The following is a 21,733-nucleotide window of genomic DNA, read 5'->3' as shown; positions in this document are numbered from 1 at the left end:
CGGCGGAAGTTTTTCCCTTGTTTAGCGTCAACCCTTCGGCGCCACTTCCGACAAATCGGCTGACCTGCGATTGTAGTGAACCAGGGGAGCCGATCAACGCACTTCGTAAAAGAAAGATATATACATTCATGCGCACGTACAAAACATAACAGTCGATCCTTTTGCAGAGCCGATGGAAACGAACTATGGAGCGAGTACACATGAAAGAGGGCGAGCCCTGGAGAGCTCCGCATTTCGTGACTGAAAATGAAGCGGCGCGTTTGAGAGAAGGGGACGGGTTGGGGTCCCCTGAAGCATTCTTGAACCACCGGGAGACCGGCTGCAACGAGGGGGTGTCCAAAGGGTGCATCGACAACTCGGGGCACCGATAAAGGTTGGTGTCGGCATCGCTCGTTGCACCGCTTCGCAAAGGGTGGAGGAACAAAAAGCCAGAATTTAGTAGGCTATGAAAAGGAAAAAACGGCTCGATTGAAGCGAAACGATGGTTGAGTCGTCGCCAGGGTTGGAGTGATGGGGTTGTGTGAAGAGGACTCGAGCGAACGATTTGCGCTCCCGCTTTTGTATTCAGATGTGTGATTGTGTGCGTGCGTGCGAGTGTATAGTGAAGGTCGCCGAAGAAACGGAGTTTTATGGGCTCGGTGTTTGGAACGCGGTTCGAATGGCTGATGCCTTTTCTCTAATAAGGATTATAGAAGGGGTCGGAATGGGCGGAAAGTAGAACAGTATGCGTTCGCAGCGTGGGCCGGGCACCTGCTCTTTTATATAGGTCTTTTCACCATCCGTCGCACTGGCGCTGCCATCTTGAAATCACGTGACGTGGCCGCCATAAGGTGGATTCCAATCGTCGCTCCTCTACCCCCTCCGCGACGTGACGAAGGCGTTGTATTGGTGTTTTTCGTCGCGTTTCACCGTGCTATTTTTCTCTCGCTTTGTGAAATGTCGTCTGATACTAATTTTTATTACCTAACTGCATGCCGTCATTATGCGCACAACTTGTGCACTCGATTTTCTAGCACGTGTTGACTATTTGCGACGTCGGCGTACCGGGTACGTGTGAGGAAAGGAATCAGCGCTAGCACGCATTGAGTATATAGATGACACACGAGGGTTGAGAGGCCAATTATTTATCAGCGAAACCTTGCTTAAGGGATGGTGGCGCAGTAAGAAGCGCGAGGTATATTTAGGATCATGCATTTATTATCTTAAAGAAGGCAGATATTGTCAACGCAAGGAGTCACCGTGTATTTTTTTTTAAGCATCGTGCTCGGCCTTTATAACAAATCCAAAGCAGTTGCTTTTTGATTATTTGGGGAAATTATTTTTGCGGTCACAACTTTCTTTTGATTTTTTTTTATGGATTAAAAATAATCTATATACTGTGCTGGATATCATGTCTGCAGTCATTCAATTTTCTTAAAATGTATAATTCAGTTAATTTATTTAGACACGCATGGGTAGGGCTTTCCGGGAGAAAAAGACTCGAAGTGCACCTAAGCACTTCTAATCAGTTCTGAATGCGAACGCATGCAGTTCATTCTTGCGCTCCCTCGTGTGCAGCGTATTTGCGCCGATGGCCGAGCGCGCCCTCTCCTCGCCGCTCCGACATTGGACGTCCCGTGTTAGGGGCGCGCTGACGGACACGCAGCGCCATCGAGTGGTGGTCGTTGAAACTGACGCGCAACGGCCAATGGGAGCCTCGTCAACGCGCGCCAGCCAACGGGACCACAGCCGAAGTCCATTAGCTTTACTCCGCTCTTTTGAAATCGGGGAAACTAGGTGGCCGTTTGGCTAGTCTTTTCGCGTGGTTTCATAGCTGAGAGCTGGCTTCACTTCGAGAAAGGATTTAAGGTGCCGTTTTGCGGGGCTTCAAAGCTGGTGTCGTCGGCTCGCTCCATGGGACAGCTTACGCTTTCGCATTAAAACGAGTCAAAGGCAGCTTGTGAGTATAGAAAAAATGTATACAATATAGAAAAAATGGATAAAAAAGTATAGAAGAAATTTGAGACGTCGTCCTGTCTATTTTCTGTGCCTTCTACGTTTTGATGTTTCTTCTCCACCCCAGTCTCAGGTTAATTCCACTTAGCTTATGAGTGCCCGACAAAAGCGGTCAAGGTACGCAATATGTTAACCGAAAAGAAGCCGTCTGCGTAAGAATCACTCGAGTCCAGCGTTGTCGATGCTGAATTTACTCTCGACGCCACTGAAATTAAAACGCGTATCTGTTCAAACAAATAAAGATATGTCTACACAGATCCATGAAGTGGTGCCTGGCATTTCACTTTAGCCAAGCTTGCTCAAAGTAAAGTTTCTTGCCCCATTTAATTTATCCTGTAATTAATATGAAAGACTACAGATGTCAGGCTTCAATTGCCGAGTTTGTCCTTTAATAATAAATCTTTTCCTAATGGCAACATTGTGAAATGCTGCTAATGAATACTTTAGCAGGGCTGACAGCTAAAATAAATGCCTTACTCGACCTAGGCAGCACCATCGAAACATATCTCGAGCACTTAATTTCTTAAAAAAAAACAAAAAAACAATGAAGGCAATATCTTTTTTTGTTGTTGTTTTGTGCATAACATGCTTTGTTAGAGGGACCTTTCCCAGTCGGCAATCTTCGCAAAACGTTGGTGTCGTCAAAACCCCAAAAGGTAGCACTAAACTCGCGAGTTCATCTGTTCTGTGTATTTAAGCAGAATAATAGTCAGGCCGTCGACCTGCTTTATCACTGCCTCCTTGCATCAGTCTCTTCACTAGTTTATTTTTATAAAAAAAAACTAGTATCAGCGGGTACATCCTGCAGCACAACCGTAGACACCGCTAACCCTCCCCCGGAATTATCTCAGTCGCTTCGCCGTCAAATTTGGCCGAACAAGGAACATGAACAGATGAATGTGTGTGTTAGAACGTCCCAAATTTAGGCTACGCCGTAGTTCTCAAGGTGGCTCATGACTACTGTATGATCGTTTTTTTTTTTTTTTTTTTACAACAAGGGACACATTCATATAACAAAACTAACGGAAAGCGACACAACAGACTAATACCCGTGCCACACGGGCAACTTGAATGCCATTTACAACGAATGACATTCGTGTGATTGACGAATCGTCTCGCGATCTATCGCGCGTGAAATGCCCCACGCTCGGAGTGTCGCGCGCTGATTGGCCGATCGTTCAAATGTCATTCGTTGTGAATGCCATTCGAGTTGCCCGTGTGGCACGGGTATAACACAACCTGGAGCCCACTGAAACCGAAACCAAGCAAATTGAAGCTACCTTATGTTGCCGAGTGTGTTAGCGTCCCTGCCCGCCGGTCAGGTAATTGCTAAAATAAAATTATCTATTGAAAAAAAAAAAAAAATAGCGAACACGAAGAAAGATAAAGGGAATTATATTTCTGGAATCTCAGTTGCATCCGATTTGAAAATTTGTTTCGTATAGAACACGCACACTTTGCTTAGCCTGGTGAATGCAATGAATATTAGCATTTCCCAAAAGAGCTATTTCGTGAGCGACATTTTTTGTTTGCAATGCTTTATTAGAATTTCCAGCGAGCCGCGTGCGTCTATGATCTCAATGTTTGTTATAGTTACACAGTTTGCTGGTATATCACGAAGTGCGATTAGAAAACATTGGGTCATGTCGACAGACGCAGCCCACTATATGGCAGTGTTGTACACGTTCCTCAAAAAAAAGGAACGAAAGCTCGTTCCTCGTTCCTTCTGATTTTTGGAACGCGTTCCCGTTACAAGTTTCATTTGTGAAAAAGGAACTCGTTCCCGTTACAACATAAAAAATGGAACGTATCGTTACATATACGTTACATTTGTATTTTGCTAATTACCATATTTAGTTAAATCAAGCAAAGATTGTTTTCTTTTTTTATCTATCCCATCAATACGCAAGATACTATACGAGTTTGTATGTCGCGATGGAAGGGCGCCAGAAGAATACAAACGGAATCAGGGTTTTATTTGTTGATATATTCAATTTAGAATCTCAGCTTTTAACCATATTCATGTTTGTAGTGGACGATTGAGACGAGCCAAATGTAACCACATTGCACGAGCGTTTCACAACAACCTCACACGTTTCAATTTAAGAAAGTCCCTTGTTAGACCTTAACAACAGTTGCTTCTCGATATTGCTGTCCGCAAGACGAGCGAGTACAGGAGTGGGTAGGGATTTTTGAAGGTCAGTCTTAAAAACCACAAATACGTCTTTGTGAAGGTCGGATTTTTGTTCAGTTTGAAGGTGGTGGACTAGAGAAGAAATAAAGAATATTTTTTTTGTGTATTTTTTAAGTGACCAATGTTCGGGATACAGGGTGCGTTACATGTCTGGCAACCTGTGATCTCGTTGTAACTGTAGGTCTCGTTAGGGAAGTTAAGAAATGGCTGTAGTTGGCCTTAGATTTCTGGGTGTTGGTGTACGAGGATTCGTGAAACCAAAAAAGGTAGCCGAGTTTGAATGACCCCCTTTGCCTTTTCCTACGACTAAAAGTTTTGCTTTTTGTGCCGCAGTTTCTGGCACTCAAAACAGAATCATTGTCCACCAGCTTTCCTGCACCCGAAACTATTAGCAAGCGAGGAAAACACAAAATTATCCATAAGATTAGCAGCCAAAAAGTTAACCAGATCCTGCACTTCGTAAAGATATTGTTTCTGTACTGTCAAAATTTCCCTGTCAAAAATAAAATAAAAATGAACCCACTGGACTAAAAAAAGGAACGCCGTTTGTCTTTCCGTTCCAGTAAAAATGTAACGCGTTCCCGTTCCAGTTCCATCGATGCAAAATGGAACGGCGGCGTTCCTTCGTTCCTCCTAAAAAGAACGCGTTCCAGGAACGCCGTTCCTTGGAACGCCGTTCCGTACAACACTGCATGCGTGCGTAGAAATGCCACGCATATCGGATGGCGTTCGATACTTAGACTAGAAATATGTTCCCGATACAATTTTACGCAGGGAATAAATCACGGATGGATATTGCATGCAGGCGCAATGGCACTTCAGAGGAGAAATACTTCCGATCCGGGGGCGCCATAAGAGCGCGTATTGACACAGGTGACAGGGAGTGCGGATATCTACCTGGGAGCCGTTCGCGCTCGTTGGCTAACACCTGCGTCACCTGGTCGCGGGAAACGTGACGAGCGGAAAAACGGTTATCACCCTTGTCCCAGCGCTCTTCGTTATCGCGGCAGCGTCTTTGAACGGCGTGTGCATTGGGAGAGAAAAGGGAGTATGAAATTCCGACCGGCATGATGCCTATTCACTCCGAGCGGGACCGATTCGAGCGCTGCAGTCGCTCGATGCTGACGTAGTGACAAGTAGCACGTGACGAGGCCAGATATTTTTGTCTCATTGCTTTGCTGCGGTTGGGCTTTGAGCAAGAACTGCTCGCTAAGTGTTTTTTTTTTTTTCTTTTATCAGCAATACACGCGTAGAACGAAACCCAAAAACAAATCTGAATACGCCAAGCGAAACGATCGGAAGTTATGTGTAAGTTACGATGGAATCCTCTCGATAGCTTCGTGGCCGCCAACACCGCTCGGATACTTCGCCGTGGAGACCAACGAGCATACTTCGACGTGCTCTTCGCGCGCTTCCCGACTTCAAGCACCGAACTAAAGGAAATACGTTTTCGAAACTACAATTCTCGGTGGCACTGCACATTTCATCCGCCCCAGAAAAGCTCGTTCTTCTACGACTGTGTAGCTGTGCGAGACAGTTGCGATGAACCAGCCAGTTTTATTTGTTAGTGCCTTGGCGCGAACTCTCCACTTTGCTCGCGGATGCCATGCGAAAAAATAACTAGAACAGAAAAGCGAAAAAAACTAGATATTTATTTTGTTGATCTGGTTTTTTGTCCTCTCGGTCGCTTTTACAACACATCGACGGACACTGACAGACGCTTGTATAAGACTGTAGCTGGTCCATGATGGAACGCTAAAACATCACTTGGATTGTCGCGTCTTGCGGGTGCGGCATTGGTTTTTAGACGAAGGCGAAAACGGATGCCGACGCGCAGCTTTCATGTCCGCGTAATAACAGACGACGATAGACGGTGGTGTGGAATAGCAGACGATGCCGGAGGTGGCCGCTCGTCTGCTCGCACGACTAGCAGGCGGTGTCAGACTTCCAGACTAGACGCGCCGGATGTCGGGAAAATGGAGACAATTGGCTTTTGAGCATGTTCGGTTGAGCAGGCAAGCCAATCCAGTAGCGGTGGGTGGTGCCACTGATCTGTGGGCGGGGATTAGAACGGGCCGTGACCTCCACCTAAGTTGCGTCTAGTGACAAAATATTGCACCAAAAAACGTTTTTGTGCAAAAATTACAAAAGAATGGTGTCCCAGCTATTCCCTTTAAAAAAACTTTTTCTTTCACTTCAGGGTCCCTTCAAGAGGAACAGACTTAAGGAGGGAACGTCACCCCCCGCTAGGAGGATTGAACCCTACACCGTGACTTAGAGGTAGCATGCTCCATCTGGAGGAAACTTTAAGCCCTTCGGAGGTCCGAGTACATGCATAAAGAGTCTGTTTTTACATCATTTTGCCCTATTTGGGGGTAACACTGCACGTCTTGACGGTCCGTTACCTTATTTTGTGGGTAACACTGCACGCATTGAGGGTCTGCTGTTACCTTCTTTTGGGGGCATCTTCCATCTTTTTTGGGGGTAACACTGCATGTTTTAAGCCTTTGCTTAGCACCTTTTGGGGTAGACGTTACACTGGTGCTTTGCACCACTTTATATATAGGTCACTTGACCTCAACGCCTATTCAGTTTCCAGGCTAAATTTAGCGGAGAAAATGACATGACATTGCCTGGTGTCACAAGACCTACACACAAATTCAGTTAACCGGATAAATTTAGCTGGAATATTAACGCGTGACCGGCACCGGCTCTTTCAGGTATGTCTGCAGTCAATCACTCAATTAAAGAACAACATAGTTGGTTCTGCCCGAATTTTACTCGGAGGATGCCTCCTGTCCTCTTGCTTCGCACCATTCAATGGAAGCGCATTCCGCGCACATTTTGTTCTCCACTTCCGAGCTGGAAAGGCGGAGTAGAGGGGCGCATTCTACACGCTTTACGTCAGACTATAGTAACTTGTCACTCACTCCGTATCGATGTGATATACGACGCGCGACCGACATGCGCGGTGGCTCGCTGCAATTTATACCCGGCGGTAAAAATAATAGCCCTCGCGCGTCGATCGCGCGCTCTCTCTTGGCCACGTGTCGGTTTCCCTATCTTGGTGTTTCTGTGCCTATTTCTTCTGCTGAAAGTGCGCCCCACCAGCTGGTCGCGCCCTCCCCCCCCCCCCCCCCCTCCCATCCACTTTTGGCCGCGACCGAAGTGTGTCGTTTTATTTTGTCCAAATCAAACGGCCTTACTAGCGGCGCGTTGTAATCAACCTACGGGAAAGCTGCTTTCACGGGCGGCCATTGACCTATCCTTACATATATCTTGAGTGCACGCTTACCCCAACCTTCATATCGTAAACAGCAAACAGTACACTGATAACAGAAAACACATCAGTCCACGGAGGAAGGAGGAGTAGAGCATGTTATGTTTTCGGCATCATATCCAATGTACTATTTACGTTCACAAGTAGGAACTGTACCATCATTCTGCGGAGAAAAGCCGAACAGAACATGTTCCGTTTTTTGGCATTATATTCAATGTACCGCTTCCTTTCACAAACAGGGACTGTACCGGGAAACGCAAATATATCTATCTAGGCAATGCGCGTCAATAACTATAACTTAGCGCACAATGAGCGTGTCTGAAAACGCTAAAAATTGTTCATTTGTACCGAACTTTCTCATTTCGCGAGAGCACCCCATGCGAACCGGAGCACGCAGCGCGCAGAGCGCGGAGGACGACAGCACTTACATCGCGCTACTCAAGCGAATCCAACCAGCCCCTGCGCCGCACGTTAGAAACCGAATTGAGTACGGCTTTAAGTCTGCGACCGCTGTTTTTCCAACGTACAGTGGCCTAATTTTTTAATAATATCAAGCGAGCGTCGACCGCCGGGACGGCCAGTGCCAGGCCGTGGAGGTGTGGCGCCCTCCTGCATCCGTGTCTACGTCCGGAGACATGTGGCGAGGTACAGGGGTGAAGCGCAAGTTTGAGGGTAAGGGTTGGGTAGGTGTATGTAAGGGAAAGACAATGGGAAAAAGTCCTGCTTGCTCCAGGATCCTTCTACCCTGCGGTGTTCCCGAGAGGCGAGCAATTTGTCGGTCCCGATGTAGGTGCGGAAGGGAGGTGAAGGGGAAAAACCGTTCCGCGCCGTAGAGTTTCTGGTTGGAGGTGAAGATAGAAAGATTTGAATATTATCCTCCCATTAACTTGCTATATAGCCATAGGGGTTTATGGTCCGCTCAGTGATATTGTCACTTTGTTTCTAGAGGTATACTTTCCCCTGCGTTCTTTTCAATACACCTCTTAGTAATTTAAGACAAAGTCCTTTTCATGGCCTCGCCTTCTTTCCCCTATATGTACATTAGACCTATTCAAAACGATGACTTTTTCAGGACTCCGCCCCACGGTACCCTTTGTTTCTGCTTTTCCCTTTTTTTCTTTCTTTTAAGAATGAATATATGTATTAATAATAACCTATTTTTTCCTCAATCTTTTCATTTTGCCTTTTTTTTTCATTTTACTCACTAAGGTAATATTTATATGTTACCCGCCATGACGAGACCTGGAATGTTTCAACACCCCGTACTAATTATAGATTTAGATTATTAAAATATGTGTTGCGATCTTTACTAAATGAACTTGAAGCAAATGATGTGTGTATTGGCGACGTGCGCGACCGAAAGCGTCGCTGTGGTCGGCCTTCCACGATTGGCTCAAAAGCTGACTATGACGTCGGAAAGGGTATACCATCGACGGAAATAAGAGGTATGAAAGAACTTTAATTTCAACGGTGTTGGCAGTGTTGCTTTGAGAGCGCAATGATTTCAGGCTTCCACCATGCTATTTACAAACACCGTCGAACTTGTTGTTCGCAAGGTAATGACGTCACAAGGGGGAACCATAGGAGGGCGCCACCAAAACATCTCGCCGCTAATATTTGAAAAGTCAAATCGAATGTTAGTGAACGTACTACTACAATCTAATTTTTTTCATATGAGAGCGTGTAGCGTCACGCATGTCTTGTAAAACGGTTTCAACCTCAGAGGCATATGTCTTTTAGTTAACTTTCTAGATAAACAAGTATAATGATTCGAGTGGTCTGCTGGTGTATATTTGATTTTGGGGTCTAGTGTATTTTTATGTTGCGCTGTTTTTCCGCCGAGGTGTGTATACGAACTAGTGCCTCGTCAAGCTACAGTTGCAGATTTTCGCCCTCTTTTCCACCTTTTTTCGTTTTGTAAGGAAAAAAAGTAAAATGATAGCTTATTATTAATATTAGTATTATTATATTAGTTCGTTCAGTCTCTTTCATGTATCCCTTTATATTTTATATTTTCTCTTTTTACATATATCTTGATTGGAAGGAGCGATTGCAAAGTTATTTATTAGTTTAGTGAATATGTCTTTCCCCTATCTTCACAAAAACAATAGCAATAATACATTTTTTTAAGCTAAAAGAATGCCCGAGACGACCTAACCGACGGAACGACGGGACGACGGGACGACGGTCCGCGCATCCCTGCCTAAGCATTGAAAGGTCTTCCATGCATGCAATCGTTTAAATCTATCTCTAAGAGGAAACCAGGGTTAGGAACTGGGCCATACCTTCCTGGACATTAAAAAGGGTCTTCCTTAGGCATGCATATTTTTAAAGCTTACTAAATATTAGTCATGGACAGAATCTGCCGAACTTCAGATTCGGCTAAGTTTGGCACATGCCAAACTTTAGAAGGAAGGTTTGGCAAAGATTAGGTGAAAATTCGGCAAATGTTCGGCCCATCACTACTAAATACTAAATGGTCGGAGGGAAAGTGGTGTCTGCGGTCATGGGGCGCTTTCCAGCCATGAAGAAAAGCCAGGAGGTAAGTGTTAAATTTACTAGCCTATGCATTCGCTGTTCTGTAGAAGTTTCAAATATCTACTCTGATGTTTCGTCCATGGTAAAAGAATAATTTTTAAAAGCCCACTTTCAGGTAAACATTTACGTTTTTATTACAGATTCTCAACGAGTTTGACAGACAGACTGATAAGCGCGCTGAGGAAGGTCTGAGGGAATTTCTCAGCGAAAAGAAGCACAGGATTTTCGCCCAATACTCACGGAGAAATTGTGTACCCGAAAGGAAGCCAACAGGATGCTTCAGCTTTCCAAGAAGAAAGCGACGAAGCTTGACCAAGCATTGCGGTCTGGCTGTGCATACCTCATTTATTGATTTCATTCGCATGTATTAAAACAGCCACGGCATGCTTCCGCAAGCAGATAACTCCGAATTTAAGAGCACGTGCCTGAGTTGAAGGAGTGGGTGCGACTGCGCAGCTGTACGCGAAAAGACAATTTAAAGAATATAGCATCACCATCTTTGTTCGAATATTTCAGACTTTCGACAGCGAGCGAAACCGTACAGAACATTTGTGCACACTTACACAACCCGTAAGGCGAAACACAGCGACAGCTGAGGTGTCACGTCGGAGCCGCTAAGGTGTCATTTCGGAGGACAGGGACTGAATGAACGGTAAAAGTGCAAGCGCGCACCTAGAGTCCGTATAGGTGTACCATATTAAACCAAATAACAGACCGCAGGAAAATTCCATAGAATTTTGAAACCAGTGAGGGCGTATTAAGTACAAAGCATTTCAGCTGTGTGCGTAAGAGGCGAACGTGTTTTTGTACATCCCTTTAGTTCAAATAGTCACGCGTGCCAAACGAAAAGCGCCGAATAAACAAAAACAAGGAAACAGGCAAGAGAAAGTGCACTTTCAAGTGGAAGTTTATTGAAACAAACACACATTAATACCATCTTCCTGCTATTCGTTTAGAAAATAAAGCTCTCTATCCCTCAGGTGCATTGGCGTGGCTCTAGCGCACTTGCTTTACTTTTGCTTCATGACAGAGAATGCATCGTGAAATTCTAAAGCAGTTTTATCCGCGTACCTCCCGAGAATTGTTGTTTGTGCTAACTCTGGGTCACATGGGCACCTATCCCAGTGCACTGTGACTGTTAGATTGCCCGGCAGGGAGTGTTTTACTGACCATGCATGCTATCTTGCTACCATGCATGATCACGTATGTTATCTTGCTTGCTTGTTGTCTTGTTATCAACGGCCCGTGGAATGTTTCGGTGGAGTGCCGAAAATAGCCCGCGTCGATATGGAGCGCGGTCGACGCGCGAAACTGCGAACTGTCCCACTAACACTATCGCTGTAAATCACTGTAAAACAGCATTTATCTTCAGACGGATGTCATAGGTGACGCTGTCTTGCACTTGCGAGACGCACTTCGCTGTCGACGAATGTTCTTGAACCCTGGTTATCTTCTCCAAACTGAAGACATGGCACACAGGCTACCCACCTTTGCGCAAACTCGTCTCCCTAAGAAAAAAAAAAAAAAAAATTAATAGTGATAATAAGAATAAGAATAATTGTTGTTTTTCAGCAGACAAGAAGCCGCAAAAATATCGTAGCACGTTACTCGACATTGCAACTGTCAGCACGACGGGACGAGCGAACCCCGAATTAGGGCGAATTCGCGCCACGGCGCGACGCCGCTGGTATCGCCCCGGCGCGCCCTTTGGCGCATCCGAACGGTCCCATAAAGCGCTTCTATTGTATGAAATGAAAAAAAACATTAGTGGTCATGTATTTTCCGACAAGTCACTAAAATTTCTTGCTAGCACCACTATTCGAGAGATTGTCGCTTGGGGTTTGTAAAGGTTTGTATTCTATTATACGAGTTTTGAGTATTTTTCTTTTTGAGTATTTGTACACTCTCAGAAGCCCGTCGGCAGAATGACACAGCGTATATTGACTCGCACGCTGCTTTACGAACAAGTACGCCCTTCATTCGCAACTTTCACGATATATAGGGGGCGCACTGGCACCTAACAAAATGGCTGTCATTTGTGTGATCGGCGTAGAAGAACGATACAAATTAGGAAGAGGAGCGAGCTCCTTGCTAAAATATTCACGCCCGTGTTTGTCTTCTCTTTTGTGTTCGTATTTTTCAGCGCTTTTAACCATGATTGAATATATACGCGCATGTTATTAGATTACCTCAAATGTCTCCGAACCCCGACCAACGGAACAAGTCCATCCCGCGGAGGGGTAGTATGGCCCTTGCATGGCTTTTGTCTTTCCAGTGAAGCGCGGTCCGCTGCAATCAACGCAAATATAAACGCACGTAACAAAAAAAAAAACAAAAAAAAAATTAATACATAAAAAAGGATGGTGAAAACCTGAAATAAAACGCTGATTTTCTTGCCATAGTATTTAATGTATATTGTGATCATCAGCATCACTATTCGTATGGTCCCCGGCCTCTTTCATTTGTGTGTAACGATGTTAAAATTATTTGGCGTGTATATAATTCTTGGTGTCCTTTTTTCATACCTCTTCCGTATTGTTATGACCAGAATACCATTGTATTTAGTATTTTTACTCTTTGTATGTGTGCCGAAGTTCCTATGCGGTTTGATTTATGTCTAGTGAGTTTCCTGGGCCACAAGTAATTTATAATGTCATAATTAACGACATAATGCATTTAAAAACGACGCATGCGTATTCATCCTTCTTAATTTTTCTTAAACTCTTGCTCTAGTTTACATTTATGCACTTCAATTTTTTCCATTTATTTAGTATTTTTATTGATAATTTCTTGTTTATTTTTTGGCCCTTGAGACTCCGGCAGATCTCCAATCCGACTTCTTAGCCTAAACGTTTAGGGACCCTGGATTAGATCACTATGGAGATGCAAGCTTCTTCGTGCTTTTACAAACAAAACGGTGGAAAAGGATTTTTACGTTTATTAAAATCAACATTGGAAATCTGCTTTCATTTACGCGCTTGAATTTGTGGATATAATTAATAAAGAAAAACTTTTCCCGAGGGAGCGTGCAAACTGTTCGTGGTGGAGTCAGCAGCAGTGCCTCAAAATTATTTTCAGTCGCCATAAGAATGTCGAATAAAAACAAAGCATGTTCAGATCTCTAGTACCCAAAACCGAGCAATTACAGCAAAATCTTTCCAGGCTTCTGAAACACCTGAAGAATTTCAAGTTATTTTCTCGCTGACACGCAGCTTTGTTAGCACTTTGCCCTTGTTTATTTATTTATTTATTTATTTATTTCAAATACCCTTAAGGTAATAATACATTGAAGGGGGGGGGGGTGGACATCAAAATAATAATTACAATGTGCACATGTTAGTTAGAACTCTCTTAAACAGAACAATATCGGTAATATTAGCTATTGAGGTGGGAAGGTGGTTCCAATGGTGATGTTTGTTCGTGTGCATTCGGGTATCCGTGTATATGTCTTTCTGGATACGTGTGCTCACAAGGGCCCCCTTTGGAGGGAAGCGGCACAGATCGCTTCCCCAAAGCATTCTTTGAAATTCGAGATCTTTATCTCTGTGGCCATACCCGCAAAGAGATGACCACCGATAGAGGAAGCCCGCATCCATTTTTCGCTAAGCGAATCACTAGTGCGTTCTACACAAAAATGAAATTTAAAAGAAAAAAGGAACTGAGAGTCAGTAACCTACGTCGAAGCAACTTCTCTTCAGAGTGCAACGGCGCAGTCTCCTGTCACTAAACGTTGTGGAGCGAACTTAATCGAAAGGAAGATAAGGCGCAACATGATACACCCGAGATAACGCCTTTCTAAGATGGCCGCGCATCGACGTGGCGTTTTTACAGCATTTGCTTGTGTGGTTGTTCGTCCCTCATCTTTAGAAGTAACCGAAGGGGCGATGTTCTTTTCTGTTCACGATACCAGGGGGACTGAACAGATTGCGTTGCCCGGGGGACTAAAGCGCCAGCGATGCGAAGCGAAGATTGTGAGCGCACTTGGAAACGGGTTTGGTTTATGTTTGTGCTAAATCAGGGGACGTTGCAGACTTTGGCGGAATTTGAGGCCCGACGTCGAACCTTCAGGTTTTACTTGTTTGCTGTACCTTAAAACTTTTCACAAAATTCGACTAAGTTAGACTTTTAAAGAGTGAGTAAAATACGAATAAATTACGTTCAAAATATTCATTTGAGTTTAACTCAAGGTTGGGGATTTCGGCACGAGATAATAGGTTGAAAATAAACGCCGATAAAACAAAGGCTATGTTCCTTCGTACAAAGATTAGACATCTCTGACAACATATCTATATTAATTTACTCAAAAAAAGCCTAAAGGCGTTCTTGAAAAAAAGAAAAAAGCCAGTTAGAGGTGAATTTTAGAGTATTTTTATCACGTGAATGTGAATATCATGTTTGTTTTCCCTGAAGATGTAACTAAACGCGAGAAAACACGAAAAGCCTCCGACCAGTCGTTACGCCATACCCAGATCTTTCGGTCACCAAGCGAGTGTCGCTCGAGTGGAGAGCGCGTGCAATTGCAAGCTTGCCAGGGATATCCCCACACGCTGACACCAGTCGTGAGGTTTTTTTTTCTTTTTTGACCTTTTTGAGAAATAGCAAGAGTGCGCGTGCATAGCTTTGATAGGCGCTGGAGATGCGCGAGAGCGGAGATTCCGAAAACTCCTGATATGACTTCGCGCTTCGGGAAGGGGGTACTTCAGTGATACTTTGAAAATGATTTTCTGCTACCTCTGTGCACTAAATTGAAAACAAAAATAAAAAATAAACTCGATATTAGTGATTTTGGGGGCCAAATGAAGACGATTTAAGTGTTTCTTCTCAGATACAAAACCGCTTCAGTTTCCGTTTAAGTTCCATAGAGGTTGTTAACAATTAAAAAAAAAAAAAAAAAAAGAAAACTGGTTTTGTAGTTTCTGAAAGAATGTCATGGGGAAGTCAGGCAAATGATCTTGTCAACAAACTGTCACGTGTTTAGCGCTTGACATACCGCCGCTGCTCCACCCTTCCAACTGGTGTAAAATCATAAATTTACGATGCTTTCTTTTATTCCCACCTAAGTTACTGCAGCCTCGTCCGGGATAAAAGCGTGTATCCAATTTCAATCTTTGCTTGCTCCAGAAGATAAAAATTATGAGAGGGATTTGCAACGTACCATATGATTCACATACCGAAACCACATTTTATAATCTTCAAATTTTAAAAATGCTGTGTAAGTATAAACAATCATCATTTTCAAAATATTCAAAAAAAAGACGAACTGCCTTTTTAACCAAATTAGCAGATTTAGAACAGGATAATTCCTCCTACTCCCTAAACAATGCATATTTTAGGGTTCTCGCATGCAGATGGGCAACAAATATTTAGACATTTAGTTCCTTGTCTTTCAGATAACCTTAGGAACAGTAGGCCCGATTTCTAGAAAAAAATTACGTTGCATGTTTTTTGCGAAGCCGAACACTTTTAAGGTACATATTTTAATTTGTTTTTCTTGCTCTGATTTTAGTAATGATTTTCTACTGTTATTTTAATTACCGCATAACTTAGCTTTTTGTGCGCATTTTTTATGTAGTCATTTATTGTGCGAATTGTTGACTCACCAATTGCATGCTTATGGGTCAGAGGACATGTCAAGCTTAATTTTAATGGGTAAAACGAGCATGTTTTAATTAAGAATGGTTCAAATAGAATGAATCAAAAAATTAAAGCCGTTTACAACTCCCTGTGCGCCATGTGCCCTTCGGAACGCCGAAGGACATATCGCGCATGTCCTTAAATCTTAACAAATGTCAATGCATGTGCTTTTCTCGGTCATTGTCAATTCCCTGTCCTGTACTTCTTTTGAACTCTGTCCCCATTAATTATGGTAACCAATACAAATGCTTAGTCTTGCTTCTCACACCTAATCTATTATGGCATACTCATATTAAAACAATCATATCCTCAGCAAACCGGTCTCTAGGCTACATTCGCCGAAACTAGATCCTCACCTGCAAACCTAAAAAGTATTTTGTACACCACTATCGTTCGGCCTAAATTAAAATATGCGTCCTCCATCTGGCATCCTCATCAGAAAAATTTAACGGACTCCATTAAATCCGTTCAGAATCGTGCTGCTCGCTTTATTTTTATGGACTATTCTCGTACGTCAAGTTTATCATCAATGAAGTCTCCGTCTTATCCTTTCTCTATTTTCCTCCCGCCGTCGAATTTCCCGTCCTTCTCCTCTTCATAATGTTTTTTGCACACCTTTCTAGAAAATGTGTCTTCTAAAGCGGCCCACGTACATATCAACAAGACTGGACCATTCATGCAAGATCGCCCGTCCAAAGTCATCAAGTCAGGCACACCAGCATTCCCTCATCCCTGAAGCAGTTGTGGACCGGAATGACCTCCCGGACGCCATAGTTATACATACCCGACTCCAAGCAATTCCGACTAGCCCTTCAAAACCACTTGTGCTGACCCACTCCCCTCTATAACGCCCCGAGGCATTGAGGGTGTCTATAAATAAATAAATAAACAAACAAATAAATAAATAAATAAATTAGAGCGCAGCTCTTGAGGAGGAGAGGGAAGGGTATTGAGGCGAGGGTGTACCCCTCCTCCCTCCTCCTCACCTACCCTTCCTGCCTGCTACCCCTCTTCCCCTCCTCCTTCCTTCTCCTCCTCCTCCTTCACCCCCGTGGCCCCCGTCAGGTCACGTGACCCCCTCCCTGAAGTCACGTGACCACAGGGGGGTCACGTGACCTTACGGTTACGCCGACGGCGACGGCGACGCCGCTCAAGCCGGAAACAGGCGCCTAAGAGCTGCGCTCTAAAACACTGAGGACGTTCACGAACAACCACACTCTGTCATAAAGAACGTAGTTGTTCGTGAACGTCCTCCGTGTTGTAATATTTCTTTTAGAGCGCAGCTCTTAGGCGCCCGTTTCCGGCTTGAGCGGCGTCGGCGTCGGCGTCGGCGTCGGCGTCGCCGTCGGCGTCGGCGTAACCGCGCGGTGCATTATAGGAAATGTCCCATAATGCACCGCGCGAGCCTCCCCCGGGGTCACGTGACCTCGGGGGGGGGGGGTGCCGCGACCCCCCCAGAGGTCCCCCGCAGTCACGTGACTCCCATGAGGTCACGTGACCCCCGCCGGGATCACGTGACCCCCCGATGACGTCATCGTCACTGATGACGTCACCGGCATCCGCATCGTCATCATTACTGATGACGTCATCAGTGACGTCACTGATGACGTTACCGGCATCCGCATCGTCATCGTCACTGATGACGTAACCGGCATCCGCATCGTCATCATTACTGATGACGTCATCAGTGACGTCACTGATGACGTTACCGACATCCGCATCGTCATCGTCATCATCACTGATGACGGCATCAGTGACGTCACTGATGTCGTCACCGGCATCCGCATCGTCATCGTCATCATCACTGGTGACGTCACTAATGATGTCATCGGTATCCGCATCGTCATCGTCACTGATAACGTCATCAGTGACGTCAGTGATGACATCATCGGCATTGTCATCGTCACGTGGCCCCAGTTCACGTGACCCCCCCAAGGTCACGTGACCCCCCCCCCCCCCAGTACCCTTCCCTCCTCCTCCTCAAGAGCTGCGCTCTAATTCGGCGTTACAGGGAGTTGTAAACGGCTTTCACTTTTTTTTTTAAGTGTTTTCATTTTGAAGTTTTTTTCCTCTTCCCACATTTGCTCAAATATGAAATAGGAAATAAACAAAGTTAATATTAAGTTACAAAAATAATTTCCGATGCAAAAAAAAAAAAGACAAAACAGGCACAGATATATTTAGTTTATTACAAAGTTAGTTTGTTACCCTCCTCCAATAGGTGGCGTCAGTTCATTAACAGTTTTCACGCTTGCGCACAATAGCCAATCATATTTTACAAAAGAAAGAATAATTGCGTTAAACGTTGGAAGAAGTCACACCTGGTCGAACTCGAGCCTCGGTGGCCTGGCGACTTCCCTGCACTGGTTGAGCCGAAGATCTCCTCCGGATGTAGTTGGCTTTGCTTTTGAAGTTTGGCGATACCCCCGTGCGGTTATGGCTTAGTAAAACATATAAAATAGCGCAACAGAAACAAGGACAAGAAGTAAAGAGGACAGGCGGTTATGGCTTGATTGGAAAGACGATCATTCACAGAGCGCTAATATTGAGAGCCACTGCCATTAAGTTTAGTCGGCAGAAACTCCAGCGGCCACCAGTTTACGCGAGACGCCATCGGTTATCTGCGTCTACTCGTCTGGTTCGATCCATAACAGTTGTGGAATTTGTGTCGTGTTGTGTTGTCGCTTTGGGGGCACTTGGAAGCATGGGCAGCATAGGACGCTACACACCCGAAACGGAGACGCCCAGAAGTCTAACGATAGTGGTGACGAATTCTTTCCGGTAATATACGCCGAGTTGCAATACGCGACCGTCTGCTCCATCTCGCACGTATTGCGGTTAGAGTCACGCCAATTAAACATGAATTAAAAAATGAGGTTTTAAGAAACGACGCGGGTTTTTAGTTCTTACTCTCTCGTATTACCTCTAGAACCTCAGAAACGAACCGTTCTAGTGTTCGGGTTCATCCTGCGGAGGGAGGCATTTATTTAGGATGCCTCTTCCTCGGTAGTTTTCTGCGACCTCAAGACGAGAGAAGGAAACGCTTCCTGTCCACATTTAGGTTTCTGATGGCATCGATTTCCTCGTGATCGGTCGCCGTCTCTCGTGAGACCGGGCGTGAATGGACGTGAGTCACGTGACCACATGTCGACGTGAGGGTACCTCAACGTGCGTACACTGAACCTACGCGGGCTCAAAGTCAGGGAGAGGAGGAGACGAGGGGGGACGACACAACGCCGAGCTCTGGTTCGAAAGATTAGTGGGTTGACTCAAAGCCTTTGTCTTCACTGCACTCGTTTAACGCGTTAGAACTCGTACCGCCGTCGTCCCGTGTTTGGCTTCCGCTTTCGAACGCGTTCGACGAGTGCAGTGGAGACAAAGGCTTGACGTCTACCCCCTAATCATTCCAAGTAAAGCTCGGCGTTCTCATGTCCCTGCGTGCTCTTGTCTTCTTTCTCGGTCTTCTGCCCTCATATTCAGAAACTGAGAAGGGCAGGGCGTCTCCTTCAGATGGTTCCAGCAGGCGCTTCTGCCCACCTCTGTGCTTTAGCTCCGAGTGCGGGCTCCAAGCTCACGGGACGCCGATCTGTTGTCGAAGGCGGGAAGGTCGCGCTGGACGCGGGACAACCGAACGACCTCCCTGCGCTTCTCAATCCGTCAGCGACTTTAGACGATTGCCAGCCGGGTATCTGGCGGCCGCCATCTTCCCGCTGGTGTGAGCAAGCACGGGCCATAGACCAATCTGACCAGGAATTGCGCGAGCTTGCGCGGTGTATTCTGGAATACCTGAAGTCCTTCCTTTTCCGAACACGTCAGTGCGCGTTGTATGCCCTGCGTTTTGAAAATTTCGGGTTGGCATGGGACTTTTAGTCGGGTGATTACGCACGGTTTCCAGTGGGTGGCTTCCTTTGTTGTTTGCCAGGGTGCTACAGTAACTGCACCATGAAAAAAAGACATCGGGTATTAATTATGTCTTCCCGAAAGGAAGCATTACAAAAAACAGTGGCTAACCTAACCTGGGACTTTAAAAGTAAGGCAAACAGAGCCGGACAGAGCTGCAGGGAGAAGAGCCTTTTCACGATTTATTTCGCGATTTATACTCGCCCCATTGCACGTTAGCTAAAGAGAGTGAGGTTACAGGGCAAGGGACATAGTAGGGCGCGCCGAAGTTTTCCGTACGCTGGAATCTTCCTGAGCACTCGTTCCGTGGCGCTTTGTTTCAATCGGGACCTCCGCGACGCCTTGCGGCGGGCGTTTTCAATAGCCTTTTTGCTCGATGTATTTTGGGGGTTAAAGTTACTATTGCGACATACTTCACGCGCAAGTTTGGTGTTAATGATCAGGACAGTCAATAAAAAAAGTAGATGCATCACTGTGGAATGAAACCAACTTTTTCCAAAGCAGGCTTTAATTTTTTTTATGCAAAACGTGAAAGGTCTGCGTAATGCAATTTAGAAGTGCAACACTTACCACCAAAAAGAACCTCACCCAACTTGTGGTGGTCTACTATGTCAAAACATGATTTTAGCTTGCGTTATCTGATCGATTCTATATTAACACCACTGAAGACCACAGAAGGAAAAAGCCTCCACCGTGGGGCGACGTTTAGCGATGGGAACTCCCACAAATAAAAGTGAAATTGATTAGAAATTGTACACGAAAACTCATCACCACCCAACGTTTTTAGGTATCTGGAATGGTTGCTGCTTTTTGACAGATGCGAGATGTTACAACGCGTCATTTATGATCTTTCTGTAGATCGTTTCCTTGTTTGTGTGCACGCTTCTCCCCGCAGTACCTCTGCACCCTGTCACAAAGGCTGTGAGCCAGAATGAAACAACTTCGAGAAAACTATCGCTCCCCTGAAAATCTATTTAGCTCCTCTTACTTCATTGCCGATCAAGCGTGGCGCACAAGCCCAAGCAGTACCAAGCTCAGTTCTCCACCGACATATTTGATGCTGCTCCGCGGTACTACACCGAGCCGATGTTACCTCGAATTTTCGTATTCCTTGCCATTGAACTAAATGTTCGCTCGTTTTTATGTTATATGAGACGCCTATGGAGCCTGAGTTCACGAGTAGTGGCATGGTCGGTTTTTCCGCGGTCGCAGTGAGACCACCGTGTGAACGACTCAAACGTGTCAGCAGAAGACGAGGCGATTCGAAAGCGATAACACGACTGCAGCTGCCTTTCTGGGCTTGCTGGCAAACTAACTAATCGCCAACAACGGAATCGCATAACGTACACGTATGACAGGACAATCCAAGCCGATACCGGAGCGTCCCAAACGATGACGTACGATGACATACGGGCACTGCAGTCCTATGCAGCCAGGAAGCCGGAAAGCGTTGACCACAAGAAGCAGCGGCGGCACCGCTTCCGGAATACGCGCGTCTGCGTAGTACGCATGGTGAGATCTGTCTGTTGTAGGTCTGCTAAAGTTAACTTCAGCAGGCACGTGGAAGCACGTGCATGGGGCACCAGCCGGGGCACCATGCTCGCAATTTTCTTTGTGTTATTTAACGCAACGTCTCGTGCAGTGATGGCGCCGCTGAAACTCGATTCGAACGTGCCTCCTCCCATCGCCCCCGCAAACACTCGAGCCTCTCAAAACGCGTCGAGGGCTGTCTGCACGGGAGCGTGCGTGTAGAAAGAAAAATCCGCCTAAGATTGAACCCGCGTATGAAACTGCTCTTGAACACAAAAGCGTGTACTGCGTGACTGCATGTTCTCTGCCGGGTGCACTTGACCTCTTGGCGGAAGAAGTTGTCTAAAGAGGTAATGCAGGTCGGGCTGGGTGGTCGTTTGTGTGTCTTGTGTTCGGATCCCTTCCGCCACCTGGTGACTTGGGGGGGAAGCTCCGCGGCGATCCGCCGGAAGTTGGCATAATAGAGACATTTATCATCGCGCTCGAGGACGTGGAAGACTGCCCCTAGAAATGGCGACGTGCCCTGCTGTCTGCCGGTCTGGACATGGCTAATGAATGCGGAATTACTTCGCAGCTTCATGACTTTTTTTTTTTAAGGAAGTTCTTGAGGTTTGCGGTTGCCGCGATAGAATTTCAGCAGAATCACTTTCCCGATTTTCGGT

The sequence above is a fragment of the Ixodes scapularis genome, unplaced genomic scaffold (genome assembly GCF_016920785.2).
Source record: "Ixodes scapularis isolate PalLabHiFi unplaced genomic scaffold, ASM1692078v2 PGA_scaffold3__209_contigs__length_174095766, whole genome shotgun sequence".
In the NCBI taxonomy this organism is placed as follows: Eukaryota; Metazoa; Arthropoda; class Arachnida; order Ixodida; family Ixodidae; genus Ixodes; species Ixodes scapularis.
The sequence above is the reverse complement of the archived record's forward strand: the minus strand, read 5'-3'. Positions refer to the sequence as shown.